The following is a 14,941-nucleotide window of genomic DNA, read 5'->3' on the forward strand; positions in this document are numbered from 1 at the left end:
TATTGACTGTCCGGTTTTGGAGTAACAGGGGCTGGGGTTGTGCATTCACTTTTGACAATCACTGGGGGTGGGGTTGAGGTGTTCCTGGCACTTCCGGGATGACTCAGAGCTGGGCTGGCCAGAATAAACCTTAGCTGAATTTAGAATAGTGGGAGGAGATTTCCTTGCACCTGAATAGGGTCTGTCTCCCTTGCACAATGCTGTCTCCACCCCCTGTGGTCATACTCCACCAGCGAGGACAGAACTGATTTCGACTGGGTTCAAAGACCCTTGCACAAAGAGAACACAAATATTTCGGGGTATAAGTATTAGACCTAAAATCCTAGAGATTTAGATTACTTCTGGACTCAAGAGGAACCTTTGCCAAGGAGAAAAGCTGAAGAGCTGTGAGAAGGAGCACTGCCCCTTTGCTGTTTGCTGTGTGGGGTTGGCATGCAGTTGCTGTTTCTGCCAAGGAAAGGACAATGACTAGAACTTTGCTTTGAACCTGCTTGAAGAAGATCTCTTAGGGCCTGTGTGTGCTGGCCTCTTGTTCTAAAGTCTCAGGGACACAAATACATCACCCCAGCTCCCCTGAACTATGCTGCTGAGAGTTCTGACCTGCAAGCAGGTACCTGTTCCAGTTCTGGGCCTCTGGAGGTTGTGCTTGCTGTTGGGAGCTGGAAGAAACCTAAAGAAGTACGAAAATTGACGCATCGCTCTTCTTGCGGCTGTTTTTCCAATGCTGCACAGCTGTGTGAGGAGAATCTCCATGCATCGTCAAGCTGTTGCCGAAACTGATGCAGTGCCTGTCACTGCTGCAAGAACCGACGCATTGAGGGATTGTGGCTGAAGAAACCGATGCAGTGCAGCTCGATGCCGCTGCATCAATTGCCAACACATCCCGGATCTCTACGCATCATACCTGTGCGACAAGTTTTCCTGACACATCACCCGCGGTCCAGAACTTACTCGGAACCGACGCATTACTTCCTCCTACAGACCAGATTTGACACATTACTTCTCCTGTGTGCAGCAGAACTGTCGCATCGCCTTCCCATGGTCCCAGGAGCTGACGCATCTCTTTATTTTTCAATGCTTTCCATCTCTGCGGCTATTTGGCCTTGTAAATATTGATGCATCTACATGTACTTTGTCAGAAATCATGCATCCATTGTTTTCTATGGGCCAAGTTGCTTGAAACTTTTGAAAAGTCATATTCTTATTACATGTATGTTGGATTTTTGTTGTTTTGTTCTCGTTGAGGTTAGATAAAGATACTTTATTTTTCTAAACTGGAGTGGTGTCCATTTGTGATGTTATCACTGTATTACTGTGTGTTTTGAGTACAAATACTTTACACATTGCCTTTGGGATAAGTCTGTCTGCTCGTGCCAAACTACACAGGGGGTGAACAGGAGTTATCTAAAGTGTGTATCCCTCTTAGCCTGATTAGAAGCAAGGGTCCCTATCTGAACAAAGGCACCTTCCTCTGCCATTCCTAACACTACCACTATAGGGTTATCCACGAATCCTAAAAGTTGGTCAGATATTTTAGAAATGTAAATGTCAGTGATCTAGCCTTGAACCTGACTTTTAACTTTTCATTACCCTTAAATGATCTGCTCATGAATTTAGAAAATGGCTTATCCAATGAGGCCATGTCAGCGGCATACTTCCCATTGAAAAAAATAAACAAAAGTAAAAGATCTGCATTCTCGTACACTAACATGCCAGACAATGAAAGAAATCCACAGAATGAATGAGCCTGATGCGCCAATACTTTCATGGTCAATCTGGACCATAAGGGCAAAGCCCGATTGCACAAAAACATATTTGTGAATCAAAATCCTCTTTCATTAAATCACAAATTGTTTTGACCAACAACAGCCCCAAAAACCTATTTGACTTAATCAAAAGCCACATATATTTCAGTCAATCTGAAGACATGTAAATAAATCAGATCTTTCTTTGACAATAACATCACAGCAATCAATGCATCCCTCCCTTCCCAGCTATTCAGCTTCTAACTCATACAGAAAATCCCCCAAGCTTCAAATTGATCTCTCAGACTGATATTCTCTATAATATTTCCAACTTCAAACCTTTCAATCATGACTCTAATAGACTACTAGCTTACTTTGCCTAAGAGACACATACTGCCCTAATCCCTCAGAGTACACTCTTGATTAATTTCTTGTTTTCCAAGTTTTCCCCAACTATAGTCATGCCACTTCTAATTAAACATCTGCTAACCCAATCTCAGTCTTGCCTTTCCTATTGAAACTCCCTTACAATTGTAATAATAATCAAATGTAACACTTTGTCAAGGACAGTGGTATCCTGGATGGTTACAAACCTAGCTTTAGTCCTGGATGTAGTGCTGAAATCATTAGTTTGAAATCAAAAACATCTTGTAAAAAGTGTGTTCCTGCCTGTTGTTTTTGCTTGATCTTTCTGTGGCTTTTGAAACCCACATTCATGGCTTCCTAAATCAAACTTTAAAGGAAAGTATAGGCATCAACGTTTCTTTCCAAAGGTTTCCTTAAGGAGTGAGTCCTATTTTTCTTAAATCTCTTCCTTGAACACTTGGGTGATATTATCAGAAACTCTTGCCTCTCATACCAGTAGCATGATGACAACACAACTTTTCATGTAGCTCGCCATGTCTGATGACATCCCTCTCAAAGCATTGATTCGTGATTATATTCAAACATGAATGATAGCGCACAATTTCAAATTCAATCTCAACAATTTGAAGTCCTCTGCATGTCTTTTCAACCCTCTTCGCTCCCAATTAAAGAATTCCTACCCTCTCACTTTCCTCTTTCCTGTAGGAAAGACACCTACCTCAACACCGTCTGAAACAGAATCACAACAAATCAGCCACATGAGACCTCTTCTTTGCTAATGAAGGGTCTATATCCGTTGATAACCCCATCTTGCTGTGCTGGGTGAATCCCCAAGTATCAAGTATGTCATTATTGTTTTATAGGCTGCCATCTATTGATAATGTTAAATCTATGAGGCCAGCCTGGAGTACTGCCTAAACGTTGAGAAGCACATTAACAACATAGCCATTTAGTTAACCATCTAGGTCAATTGTTTATTAGAATTAAACCCCTCCTCAATAAACATAATGTTAAAAATAAAGAGCTAGTACAGTTTCATATTGGCTCTGGCAATGATATCCTGCTGGGCATCCCCAATACCCACCGTGCTTCCCTTAAAGCCACAGAATGCTGCTCCAACCACATCACTGCTGTAATACGATCACTTGGATGGCTCCCAATAGATGGCAGATCACAATATAGCCTTGCTTGTCTAGTGCACAAACTCCTACACTTTGAGAATGCTCAATACCTAAAAGCTATGTTGAAGATCTCAGAATGCTTTCGTGAAATACAAGGCCTGACATCCTTCTGCTTGAAACACAAGCTTTCAAAGTAAAATCCCATTTTTAACCAATCTTTGACCAACGAACTCCCAGGGTTTGGGTCAGGTCTACTGATCCCTTTCCAGATGTTTGGCTCATGGTTGGCCATTTCTCTGCAAACCATCTCTTGTTGTCTGACAGCTTAAAGAACATGGCCTCTGCAGCTTATCATGTCACTCACCCTTCTCTCAACTTACCCATTTTCTTACATGTGTATATAACAGTGTCAATTTCTATAACTCTTTTACTACAACACTTGTGGCTGTTTGCGCCATTTTATTATAACATGTACGCACCTTTTCTTTCTGAAGTGTTTTGTTGCTCATGGGTGTTGTACGTGCTATATAAAAAACTTCAAATACATTTTGGATAATGACATTGGAGAGAGGAGCTATAGAAATATCTGTGAACCATTAGAAAACATGTTCTTATTCACCGAGGATTCCCTTTTTTCTAAGTACATAACAATATTTGGATTCAGGGGGAACTAAGGATCAGGAACAATTATTTAGTTATTTAAATTAGAGATGTTTAGACAATAGAAAGTTATTTAGTTCACTTCTACATTGTCTTTTGTACTGATTAGGAATTGTACGTCACATCTTTGCATGTGGTAGGGGAAGAGTCAAGTTCCGGGTGTAGAGTGGTTACTTATGGAATAGATATACCAAGATTGCACAATCTATTCATGTTGGGAAGTCATATTTACAGGTTCCAGAGCCAGAAAAGTGACCAGAACTATATCTCCACTAAGAGAGTGGAATGCAGTGAGCATACCAGCCTACACAATTCAGCGACCTAGTTTTTCCTCTAACCCTTGATTGAGAATTGATCCAGCATTTCAGGAACTAACACATTTTATCATCTGGATCCAAATTCACTACCCGACAATCCCCTTCACGCCTGGTGAGTTTAAACCAAACTTACCAATTGGTTCATCATTGTTTATCCATTTCTTTGGCTATGCAATCTTTATAAGTTAATTAGGGTTTGGCAAAATAATATTAGATTCACAAAATCACCATAGGATATACCTTTTATAACACTGTGTCAATAATATAAGAATGATAAACTCATTTGAGAATTAAAATGCTTTATCTATATAATGGGATTGCTCATCAACTACAATACAGTTTGAATCATAGATCACCACACAATAGAAAACATTAGCAAATGAACAACAGTTGTACATCTCATTGTCAGCGCAATGAGCGAGTGGATAGGCATAGAGACAAAAGAATAAGACATTTCCAAATAAAGGTATGAAAATTCAGAATATCATACTAACCAGTCATATGAGGTTTGTGAAATCTGAAAAGCTACCCTCTGGCCATGACAGTAAGCTAGGCCCCTCAAGAAGAGTGAAGGAGCAAAGTCAAAGCGTCAGGATCAGCAAAACAACAGCCAGCCCATAGAATTTAGGAAAACAGCAACACAGCTCTCTCCTCTCGCAAAGTAGAAAAAACACCTCCAAAAACCCCACCCCTTAGTACTGTTAGTTATACCCCAAATTCACTAAATGTCATTCCCTCTTTGTGTCATCTCACATAAATTTGCACATTGTGATTGGTCAAAACAAGGGGTGTTCAATCACCCCACTCTCGATGTGCCTTACTTCATAATATCCTGTTATTATAACTTCACACACTGTAATCACTTCCAGCAGAGGAAACTCTAGTATTGAGCGCCCGTGTTTAGATGTTTCTTCATCTCACTCATGTAAAATGTATTATTACAATTGTCCTCATGCTCGGCTCGGCAAGGAAGTTCAATTTCTTTATTTATTGCTTCCTTCTCTGCGCAACCTTGGCCATCATCAGGAACTTGCGAAGCACAGTTCACAGTGTTCATTTTCTCCCCTTCTACATTTCTAATAGCCCATGTTAACTCTAAAACTACTCTCGGCCCTTTCTGCAGAGCAGTAGACTATACTTCCAGGAAAGACAAACACATGTGTTAATTATCACTTTATAAAACTCCACGATTAAACGCTCTTCAGATGCTTTCACTTGTTTTCTTCTCTTATGCACTGCACATTTATTTTTATTTGCTAGTGAAAAATAAACTCTCGACTTTTGACTTATTTTCAACATTAGTCATGTGCATTTGTGGCCTACTCTAGCTCTCCCAGCACGCGCTTGCACAATTTCCATCTTTCACCTTAAGTCTTACTCAGTTAGATTTTTTACACATCTTTTGATTAGTATTTAGCACTTTGAGGGGTTCAATCTGAGCAGGGTTTATTTCACGAAAACCCTAACCCATCGTAATCATGCTGACAAATCTGCTTCCGGAACAGTGTATGTCTGTCTATGGACGTGTTTCCAACTGTAAATGTTGGCGCTGTGACAGTCTGTTATATCACTTGATCCTAAATGTTTGTGGATCACATATAATCTAGGTTATGTCACCTGTCTATGATCTGTGTACATGCTCATGTGTCTTTTACTTTTAACGAGAAATTATGTTTTTTTGTTTCTGTCCCACAGATAGATTTCTGAACGTTTGCACTATTTTGTCCCAATAGCCAGTACAACCAAATCTTCGGCGACAATGGTGCTATCTAACAATTCGAAGCCAAGACCTTCTTTTCAAGTAATGCCGACAGTATATCCCGGGAAATCAGGCTCTGAAATGAGCACCCTCAATCCACTTCCACAGTGAGAAAGGGGGACCTTTCCACACTGCCTGTATCCTTTAAAGATCACAGAGTACTCTATTTCTCTTAATTACAATGCACTAGGAAGTCTTATGACCTTCCCAGATGGTGTACTTGGCAGAACAGAGCACACTAGCCCTTTGGCAAGTCAACAGGATGTAACAATGGAGTCGAAGTAGTGGTATCCATACACCCAGTGAAGAGATAGAAACATCCTGTAGTGTAATTAAGTTTATTACACTAAAGTAAGTTAGCCTACATGTAATCAAGCTTCATGAATTTATATTACTTTAAAGTTGCCTGAAAGTTATGCCCATTGGCTTCCAGGTGGGCAAAAGGGAATGTGTATCATTGCAGGTGAACATATTCAATTGCAGAACTTATAGATTCCTGAGTAAGGTGCTGTAGACTTACACCCATATCGAGATTCACTTTAGTAGCCTTAACAGGTTTAGTCTTGACAATGAGAGGCAGTCCCAGTGGTCACTGGTGTAAGATTGTGACATTACTATATAAGGACCTACAGCAATGCACCAAATTTAGTCCATCAAAAATGTATTACAACTAATTTTAGGTCTGGCCTATAGGCAGTCTTAATAGTTTTCTGCCAGAGCTCATGTTCCAAAAGGTTTGAAAAACAAGAATAACATGAGCGTAGGCCCGAGTGTTAACATTATTGCATACTTTAAACTGTCCCCAGTGACAATATCTCACTGCACGACCAGAAAAATGGCTCTGGCATCAGAGCGCCAGGAGGCTCTTCTGAGCAGCTGTCACTCTTAGAAATCTTAGATTCACTTATTTATTCAACCAATGAGTGCTGCAGTTGCCACTCAAGGAAAAATCACAACATTCTAGCAAGTAGATATATTAATCAGTCACATCACAGAATAGATATTGTAGAGGAGGGCTTTAGAATAGGTCACCACGCCAACTAAAGTGTTTGTAACTCATCAGTGGTTTGTGACCACAAATGAAGTCGCAAACCATTGGCACAGCCTAAAGGGGTACTTCCTCATTTGCATGTAAGTGAAATAAGAGAAATCCTTTTCCTCTGCGCCTGTGCCAAATTATGAACATGGGCTTAGAGTCAGAGAGGTCATCAAGAGGTACACTGATTGTGCCACAGTCAGTGCTGTCCCGAAGAGAGACACCTGCAAGAGGGGGAAAGATTGAAGCATGGACCCCCTCAGACATCCTGTGCTGATGGATCCAGGAAGTCTTTGTATGGAGAGCTCTATTCCTCTTTAAAGTGCAGGTTGGGTACCACCTGCTCTATGAACAGTGGTGCTCTTACTTTTAATAATGTGCTGCCCCCAGGTCAGTCCCAGGATGCTTGTTTCCGGTCCAGGTTAGACCTGGCTTGGCAGTTCGGGCTGGCTGGGCACAGGGTCAAGAATGATTTGCATGTGGCTGGGACTGAACTGGTACATTATTGAAGCAGCATTTAGAAAAGAAGAATATGAGAAAAAAACGGACAAAATAAATTACAACATTCACGAAAGTTAAATACAAAGCAGATTACAAGAGAAGAATTAGAAAAAGGATCTCTATCTCCAGATGGTGGGGGATGCTGGTTGGGGAGGGTTCCCTGTTTAATTGATGTAAATAAAATATAGTTTACCAAAATATCGATGTAAAAATATTGATTACAAAATATCGACTCCCTATACTTAAACAGGTAAGTACAATAATATTGAATCAAAAATATTGAAGTAAAAAATATAGATGTAAAAAAATAACATCTTAAAAAATATATATAACAAACAAAATATATTAATATTTTTAACAAAATAAATTACATTTAATATATATTTTAACTAAATATACCAAATAAACGTAATTTAAAAAATATAAACACATACAAATGTGTACATACACATATATTTCCTTAAATACATATTATTAACCATTATTCATATTTAATTTATAAACTTTTTAAATTATATAAAAATACAATATATACAGATATCAATAACTTAAAATAAAAATAAAATAAAACATTCTATAATTATTTAACACATTAAACTATTAAAATAAAATAAAACATACATACATTCGGCAACACAATAATTACAATATCAGGTAAAATGTTGGATAGCGGAGGGGTAAAAATTACTATTCCCACTCCAATGAGCGCAAAAGCAGGGAAAGTGTTAGATAGCGGATGGATAAAAATTACTATTCCCACTCCAGTGAGTGCAACAGTAGGGAAAGTGTTGGACAGCGGAGGGGTAAAAATTACTATTCCCACTCCGGTGAGTGCAAAAGCAGGCAAAGTGTTGGATAGCGGAGGGGTAAACATTACTATTCCCACTCCAGTGAGTACAACTGTAGTTAAAGTTTTGGATAGCGGAGGGGTAAAAATGACTATTCCCACTCCAGTGAGTGAAAAGCAGGGAAAGTGTTGGATAGCAGAGGGGTAAACATTACTGTTCCCACTCCAGTGAGTGCAACAGTAGGGAAAGTACTGGATACCACAACAATGAAAAAAAGATCAATATTTGTATTACATTTTATTTCCATTATTAAAATAGATAATATTGAAATTTAAATGTATTATTAAAAAACATTCATTAATTACACATTGTTTAACACTATATATAACACTATATATAACACTATAATATTTACAACACATGCCTAAAATTAATTACACAATTACAATTACAATTACTAATTACTAATTAATTAATGCAAACTAATTAACAAATTATGTATAATTCATCAATAATAAATTACTTCCCACCCTTCCCACCATTTACACCTATAAACACCACAACACACACCTAAAATTAATTAAACAATTACCATCATTCATTAATAATTAATTTAAATTAACAACAACAAGAATAACCAAGAAGACCTTCAGTTGGAAGCTGGGGGCAGCAACCCCGCATGGAATCCCATCCGTTCATGATAGCTCCTAACAATCTTGAACCACGCAACTTGGTCATTCAGTCAGCACTGCTGTGTCCCCATCACCTAGACTACAATCATCATTCTCTCACCGCAGTTTAATGCTACAACATTTGTATCCCATTACATGGACATCAGGTTAGTGTACTAACCAGACGCTTCTAGTTTTGGTATCCCCTTTTCCTTCAAGGACACCCTAGCAATTTGAGTTTGAATAAGAAAGCCTTGGCTAAAGAAAAATTACTAGTTCTGAGAAGTACCACAAGATTAGGACAAATAAAGATTTCAGAATCATCTGAGGAGAGGCTAAGCAATACCTGTGCAGGATTCATCGCAGGAGGTAAGTGCTCAAGGGCCCGCTCAAGGGCCCTTCAAATGGACTCACATTTCTTACAGTAATTATTGTTTGGTATGTTTCATTAAGGACTCACATCTCAGGCTGCTTGTAAAGCATTTTTGTATAGTTGTCTGCAGTTATTCTTACTTGTTGCAGATTACCTCTCTTGATTGCAGGAGTGTGTCATGGTAATAGAACTTGAAAGGTGGTGCTAAGGAAGATTAACCCTCACCCATCATCCTTTTTACTAAAGCTCCGGGTACACGAGAACCATCGCACTCTCTGTCTCTTTCCACAACCCCCCCTTCCCTCCAGGGTTAGTCACCAGTATGAGTCATCTCTTCTGATACTAAGGATTAACCTCAAGGGGAAGCGGTGGAAGATCTTTGCTTCTGCAGTAGTCCTAAGAATGCAGGTGAGTGGCTCTTGGCCTGATAATTATGCTGTCATGGAGAGAAGCAGGGTGTAAATGACACACAGACAGACCAATGGCAGAACAGAGCTCACTCAAAGACTCAAAGGCCCTGTGTGGATCTATATGGATATATATATATATATATACATATATATATATATATATATATATATATATATATATATATATATATATATATATATATATATATATATATATATATATATATATATGTATATATATATATATATTTATATATACATTTAGATATGTATATAGATATATGTATATAGATATATATATATATATATATATATATTTAGATATGTATATAGATATATATATATAGGTATATAGATATATAGATATAGATATATGCATTATCTAACAAATGTATTCAACACAAGAGCCTGGCAGACAGATAAGAAAAGATTTTTGCAAAAATTATAACAGTGCAAATCTTCTCCCCCCCTGGGTTTGTCAGAGGTGGTAACGAACATCAAATATCTTCCCTACAAAGGTAATTGGTGACATTTTGCTAAGCTTGTAGATACAGCAACAATTGTAAGACACTACAGTTGTCCATAGATCGCTGTCCACATAAGATAACTAAACATCTCAGTTGTAATACTGAATATGTTATTTATGCACTACAATGCCCGTGTAATAAATTTTATATAGGCTGCACCACAAAGCAAGCACAATTGAGAATTTTAGAACATCAAAGGGCTAACAGGAATGTAAATCAGCAATATCCTGTAGCCAGACACTTCGCGGAAGAACATAACAAGAACCCCAATTTAATTAAATTTTACGTACTGGACAGTATTGAGAACAGGGAGAGAGGAGGGAACAGGTGGTTGGAGCTAAGAAAGTTGGAATCCAAATACATTATAATGTATAACACAATGCAGCCCGTGGGACACAATCTGGGGGAAGAATTAGCAATTCACCTCCAGAACTGAAATGAGTCATGTATGGTGTGTTCAGTAGCTGCTGTTTGCTATGTAACTGAATTCTACTTTTAAAATGTTTTTAATTGAAAACACGGATCTGACATATCCTAAGTTGTTAAAAGTGGCAATGTCCTCCTTTCTTTACAGGAATTGGAACAGAATTTTTTTTTGATCTAGCCCACTGGGGCGGAATTTTGGGAGTTACCCGGTGCAAATTTGAGTTATGTGATAGAAGCCCACCTGGGCGGTATTCTGAAACCAAGGACATTATGTTAACGTTGCGAGTGTGTCCTAACACCCATCAGCATGCAAAGCCCACTGGGGCTATATGAACATTGTTGCCTCTGAACAGTAGCCCACTTGGGCGGAACGTTGAATCCAGAAACATTGTATTGTATTAACACAAAGGGCAATTTTGAATATTAATGTGCCTTTAAGTTCACTTGCTTTACTTTGTAAAGTCGTTGCCTCTGGTAATATAATTTGTACATTATCCTTTCCTGTATAACAGCATGATGTAAATGTTAAGGGAAGTTTCAAATGAATTTAAAATCGTTGTGGACATTGCTGGAAAGAAATAACTTCTTTATATCTATTGATCACGTGTGAATGTGTAAACACGGCATGTTACTTTAAAAGAATGAAGGTACACGTAAGCTCCACCCGTGAGCAAGAGATCGGCTGATCTCGAAACGCGTTGGGTTTTTCTTGCCAAAATAAATCTGAAGCATTGTTTACTAAAAGGGGTTTTTCTTGCCAAAATAAATCTGAAGCATTGTTTACTACATTGGGGCCCTGACTCTGGTTATTTCGACAAAAGGAGAGCAAACCAGGAGTGTGTTGACTATAGGGGCTGGCGAGCCCGCTGCCTTAAGAGGCAGAAGCACGCCATCCTTGCGTGTGTATATATATATATATATGAAATACCAGGAAATCGCTGCACACACCTTGATATTTGTTGCAGTTTCTTTATTTTTCAAAACGTGACAAACACCCTACGCGTTTCGAACCGTAGTTCCTGATCACGGTAGCTTGCATGTGTGGTCCCTTCATTATTTCTATACATTTCAGCCTCTGAGCACGCCCATGATTAATTAAGGCATGCTGGGACATGTAGTTTTACTTAATGTTTATGCCATTGTGTTTGTGTTGATGTCGTGGGTTTTTGCAGCAATGAGGCGATATTTGGCGTTACTGCATGAAAAGCGTGTCCCCAGTTTACTAGGACAATAACGCTTTGTGACGCTCGTGATTCCACGTGCGTGTGTAATCAACTCTCTGTTTACCTGAGGGTTGATTGCAATGCGTAACTTTATGGACAAACGTCCGCTGGACAATAAAGGGCTGAGTGCCCTGCGTCCCCAATGCTTGCAGCTGCTCACGACATCTGCTTTTTAACATAAATTATTGGCAAAACTTAATTAGCACAAAGTAATTTGCAACTCAGTTGTCGTGACTGTGGTAAACAACAAAAAACTTCAGAAATGATGGTTTGTAAATGGTGATAGGTAATGTTCATGAGAATGCGTCATGGTCAAATATTATCGAAATATTATATGATGCTTAGTGCAGTTTAGTCTGTAACATGGTTCTCATAGGTGAACATAAAGTTCTTCATCGCCGTTGAGGCCAGCAGGCTGTTTTGTTCTGAACCTCATAATTAATTTGGACTCTAGTCGTCTCAATTTTTGAATGCGATTGCCTCCTCTTTCATGCTGTGGTATACTTACGAGTCCGAAGTATCTAACATCCAGCCACGTTTTGTTTTCATGATTTGCCAGATGTTTCGCAATGGCATCGGAGTAATCATTGTTCTGGATGGCACGAATGTGTTGAAGTATGCGTGTTTTGATGGAACAAGTTGTGCTTCCAATGTAGGATTTGCCACAATAACATTGGATCATATAAACAACAAACGACGAGTCACAGTTGATGTTACTTCTGATTGTAAAGTTCTTGCCAGCCGCATCTTTTAGATTTTTAATGTTACGTCCTATCTTGCACGCTTTGCAGATTGTGCATTTGTTAAATCCTTGTTTCCTGATGTCAAGCCAAGATTCTGGTTTTTTCATTTCAAAATGACTTTGAGTTAGCTGATCCGCAAGATTGGGTGCCCTTCTGTAGGAGACTAGGGGATGGTCTCCTATTGTTGTTCCAATGTCTGGGTCTTTGCGTAGTACATGCCAGTACTTCATCATAGCTTTTTGTATCCTGTAGCTTTCTTTACTGAAAGTCATTATCATCCTGGGTTGATCCGATGTTTTGTTAGCTTCAACTTCTTGTGTGGCAACAATGCTTTGTTTGTTAATGAGAGTATCTTCTCTTGATTTGCATCTTGCTTTAGTTTCACATGCATTAAGATCTGTTATTTTATAGCCTCTCTGTTTGAAGCGTTCTTTTGTTTCCTTGAACTTCAATTCCATTTCTTTTTCCTCAGAGCAATTCCTTTTCATCCGCAGGAGCTCACCATACGGAATGCTCTTTTTCAGTTTCTGTGGGTGAAAGCTTAAGCCGTGAAGAATACTATTGGTTGCTGTTTCTTTTCTATGAACAGTTGTTTGAATCTTTCCATCTGCTATGTACACCTTTGTATCTAGGAATACAATTTCTTTCGCACTGATGGTGTATGTGAACTTTAACCCCACTGAATTCTGATTGAGGATGTTGAAAAATGTGAGGAATTCTGCCTCGGTGCCCTTCCACAGGAGGAACAGATCGTCTATAAAACGTAGCCAAAGGGCTACCTTGGCCATGTGATGGTCGTTTTCCTCTCTCCAAGCCACGCCCTTCTCCCACCACCCCATGGTGAGGTTCGCGTAGCTTGGAGAGAAAGAAACTCCCATAGCTGTGCCACAACATTGTTTGTAGATGGTTTTGTTGAAGAGAAAAATATTATTGAACAGGCACAGTGTGATCATTTCCATGATCATTTTCGAATGTTCTCTCTGGGTGATTGGTTGTTGGTCCAAAAAGTATTTAATAGCTGTTAGACCAATATCGTGGTTTATAGATGTGTACAATGACACCACATCGATGGTCACTAGCAAGTAATCTGTCCGCCATTCAGTTTCCATTAGGGTACGGAGGAAATCGCCCGTGTCTTTTATGTAGGAGCTTAATGTTGGTACTAATGGAGCTATGAAATGGTCCACATAGCTGGATACGTTTTCATAAAGGCCACCACAACTGGAGATTATGGGCCTACCAGGAGGCTTGTTGAGAGTCTTGTGTACTTTTGGTAAAAAGTAAATGGTCGGGGTAATTGGATTTTCGACCATAAGGAACTTTCTTTCCGTATCGGTAATTAGGCCTTTTGCGTACCAGCCATTCAACTTGGTTTCAAGTTCGTGTTTCATGGTTTCTGTTGGATTTTTGGTAAGTACTGTATAGTTATTAGTGTTTTTCAGTTGTCGCATAGCTTCCTCTACATATAGTTCTTTTTCCATAATTACAATATTCCCACCCTTGTCCGCAGGTTTTATTTCTATTTGGACGTTGTTTTTTAGGCTGGATATTGCTTGCCGTTCGCCTTTAGTTAGGTTTTCTTTTTTCCTTTTGGTGTTGTAATTCTTGGGCATTTCTTCGATCTCATTTGTAACCAATTCATAAAAAGTGTCAATTTTATTGCCTGGGTAGAGGATTGGACAAAATTTAGATTTTGGTTTGAAATCAGTTGGTTGTCGTTTGTTAGATGTGATGTTCATTTCATCTAATACTTGGGTGTCTGTGATTTCAGTTTGTTCCATTTCATTTGCCAGTTCATAGGCAACTCTTAGCTGTGGAATTTCCGAGGTACGATATCCTGAGTTCATGTTAATAGGGGCGTTATCTTCTTGCAATTTGGTCTTATTGCTAGGTTTCTTGGCAAAGAATTTTTTTAATTTCAGTTTTCTTGTATATTTATAGAGGTCTATTTTGGTTTCCGTCGTATCATAATGAGTTTCAGGACAAAAAAGAAAGCCCCTTGTTTAGTAATTCCATTTCTGTTACTGTTGGATTGTATTTTGAAAGATTTATTACTAAATTGGGGGTTGTTGTTGAACGTTGTCCTATTTCCTCTTGATCGTACAGGCTCTTAGGTTGTATCTGCTTCCATCGGCGCTTGCTGCGTCTTGTTTTGCGCTTTGGTTTCCTGGAGCTTGGGTTCTTCTCCCTCTGGATCGGTTTCGATACTGACCTCGGCCCCTGCTGCTGCTTTGTGGTGTTTGCTGCACATGGTAGAGCAGCTGTATTTCGTCTA

General features: G+C 38.9%; 1 protein-coding gene and 1 gene segment (V, D, J or C); both read left to right on the plus strand.

Annotated features, from left to right (window-relative positions):
• The window catches only part of LOC144755687 (immunoglobulin alpha-2 heavy chain-like), a 1,801,746-nt gene that overhangs the window by 1,031,800 nt on the left and 755,005 nt on the right, over nt 1-14,941 (plus strand).
• Nucleotides 1-14,941, plus strand: part of LOC144755686 (uncharacterized) — a 233,426-nt gene that overhangs the window by 130,806 nt on the left and 87,679 nt on the right. The window lies entirely within an intron of this gene.

Source organism: Lissotriton helveticus, chromosome 5_1 (assembly GCF_964261635.1).
Source record: "Lissotriton helveticus chromosome 5_1, aLisHel1.1, whole genome shotgun sequence".
NCBI classification, from domain to species: Eukaryota; Metazoa; Chordata; class Amphibia; order Caudata; family Salamandridae; genus Lissotriton; species Lissotriton helveticus.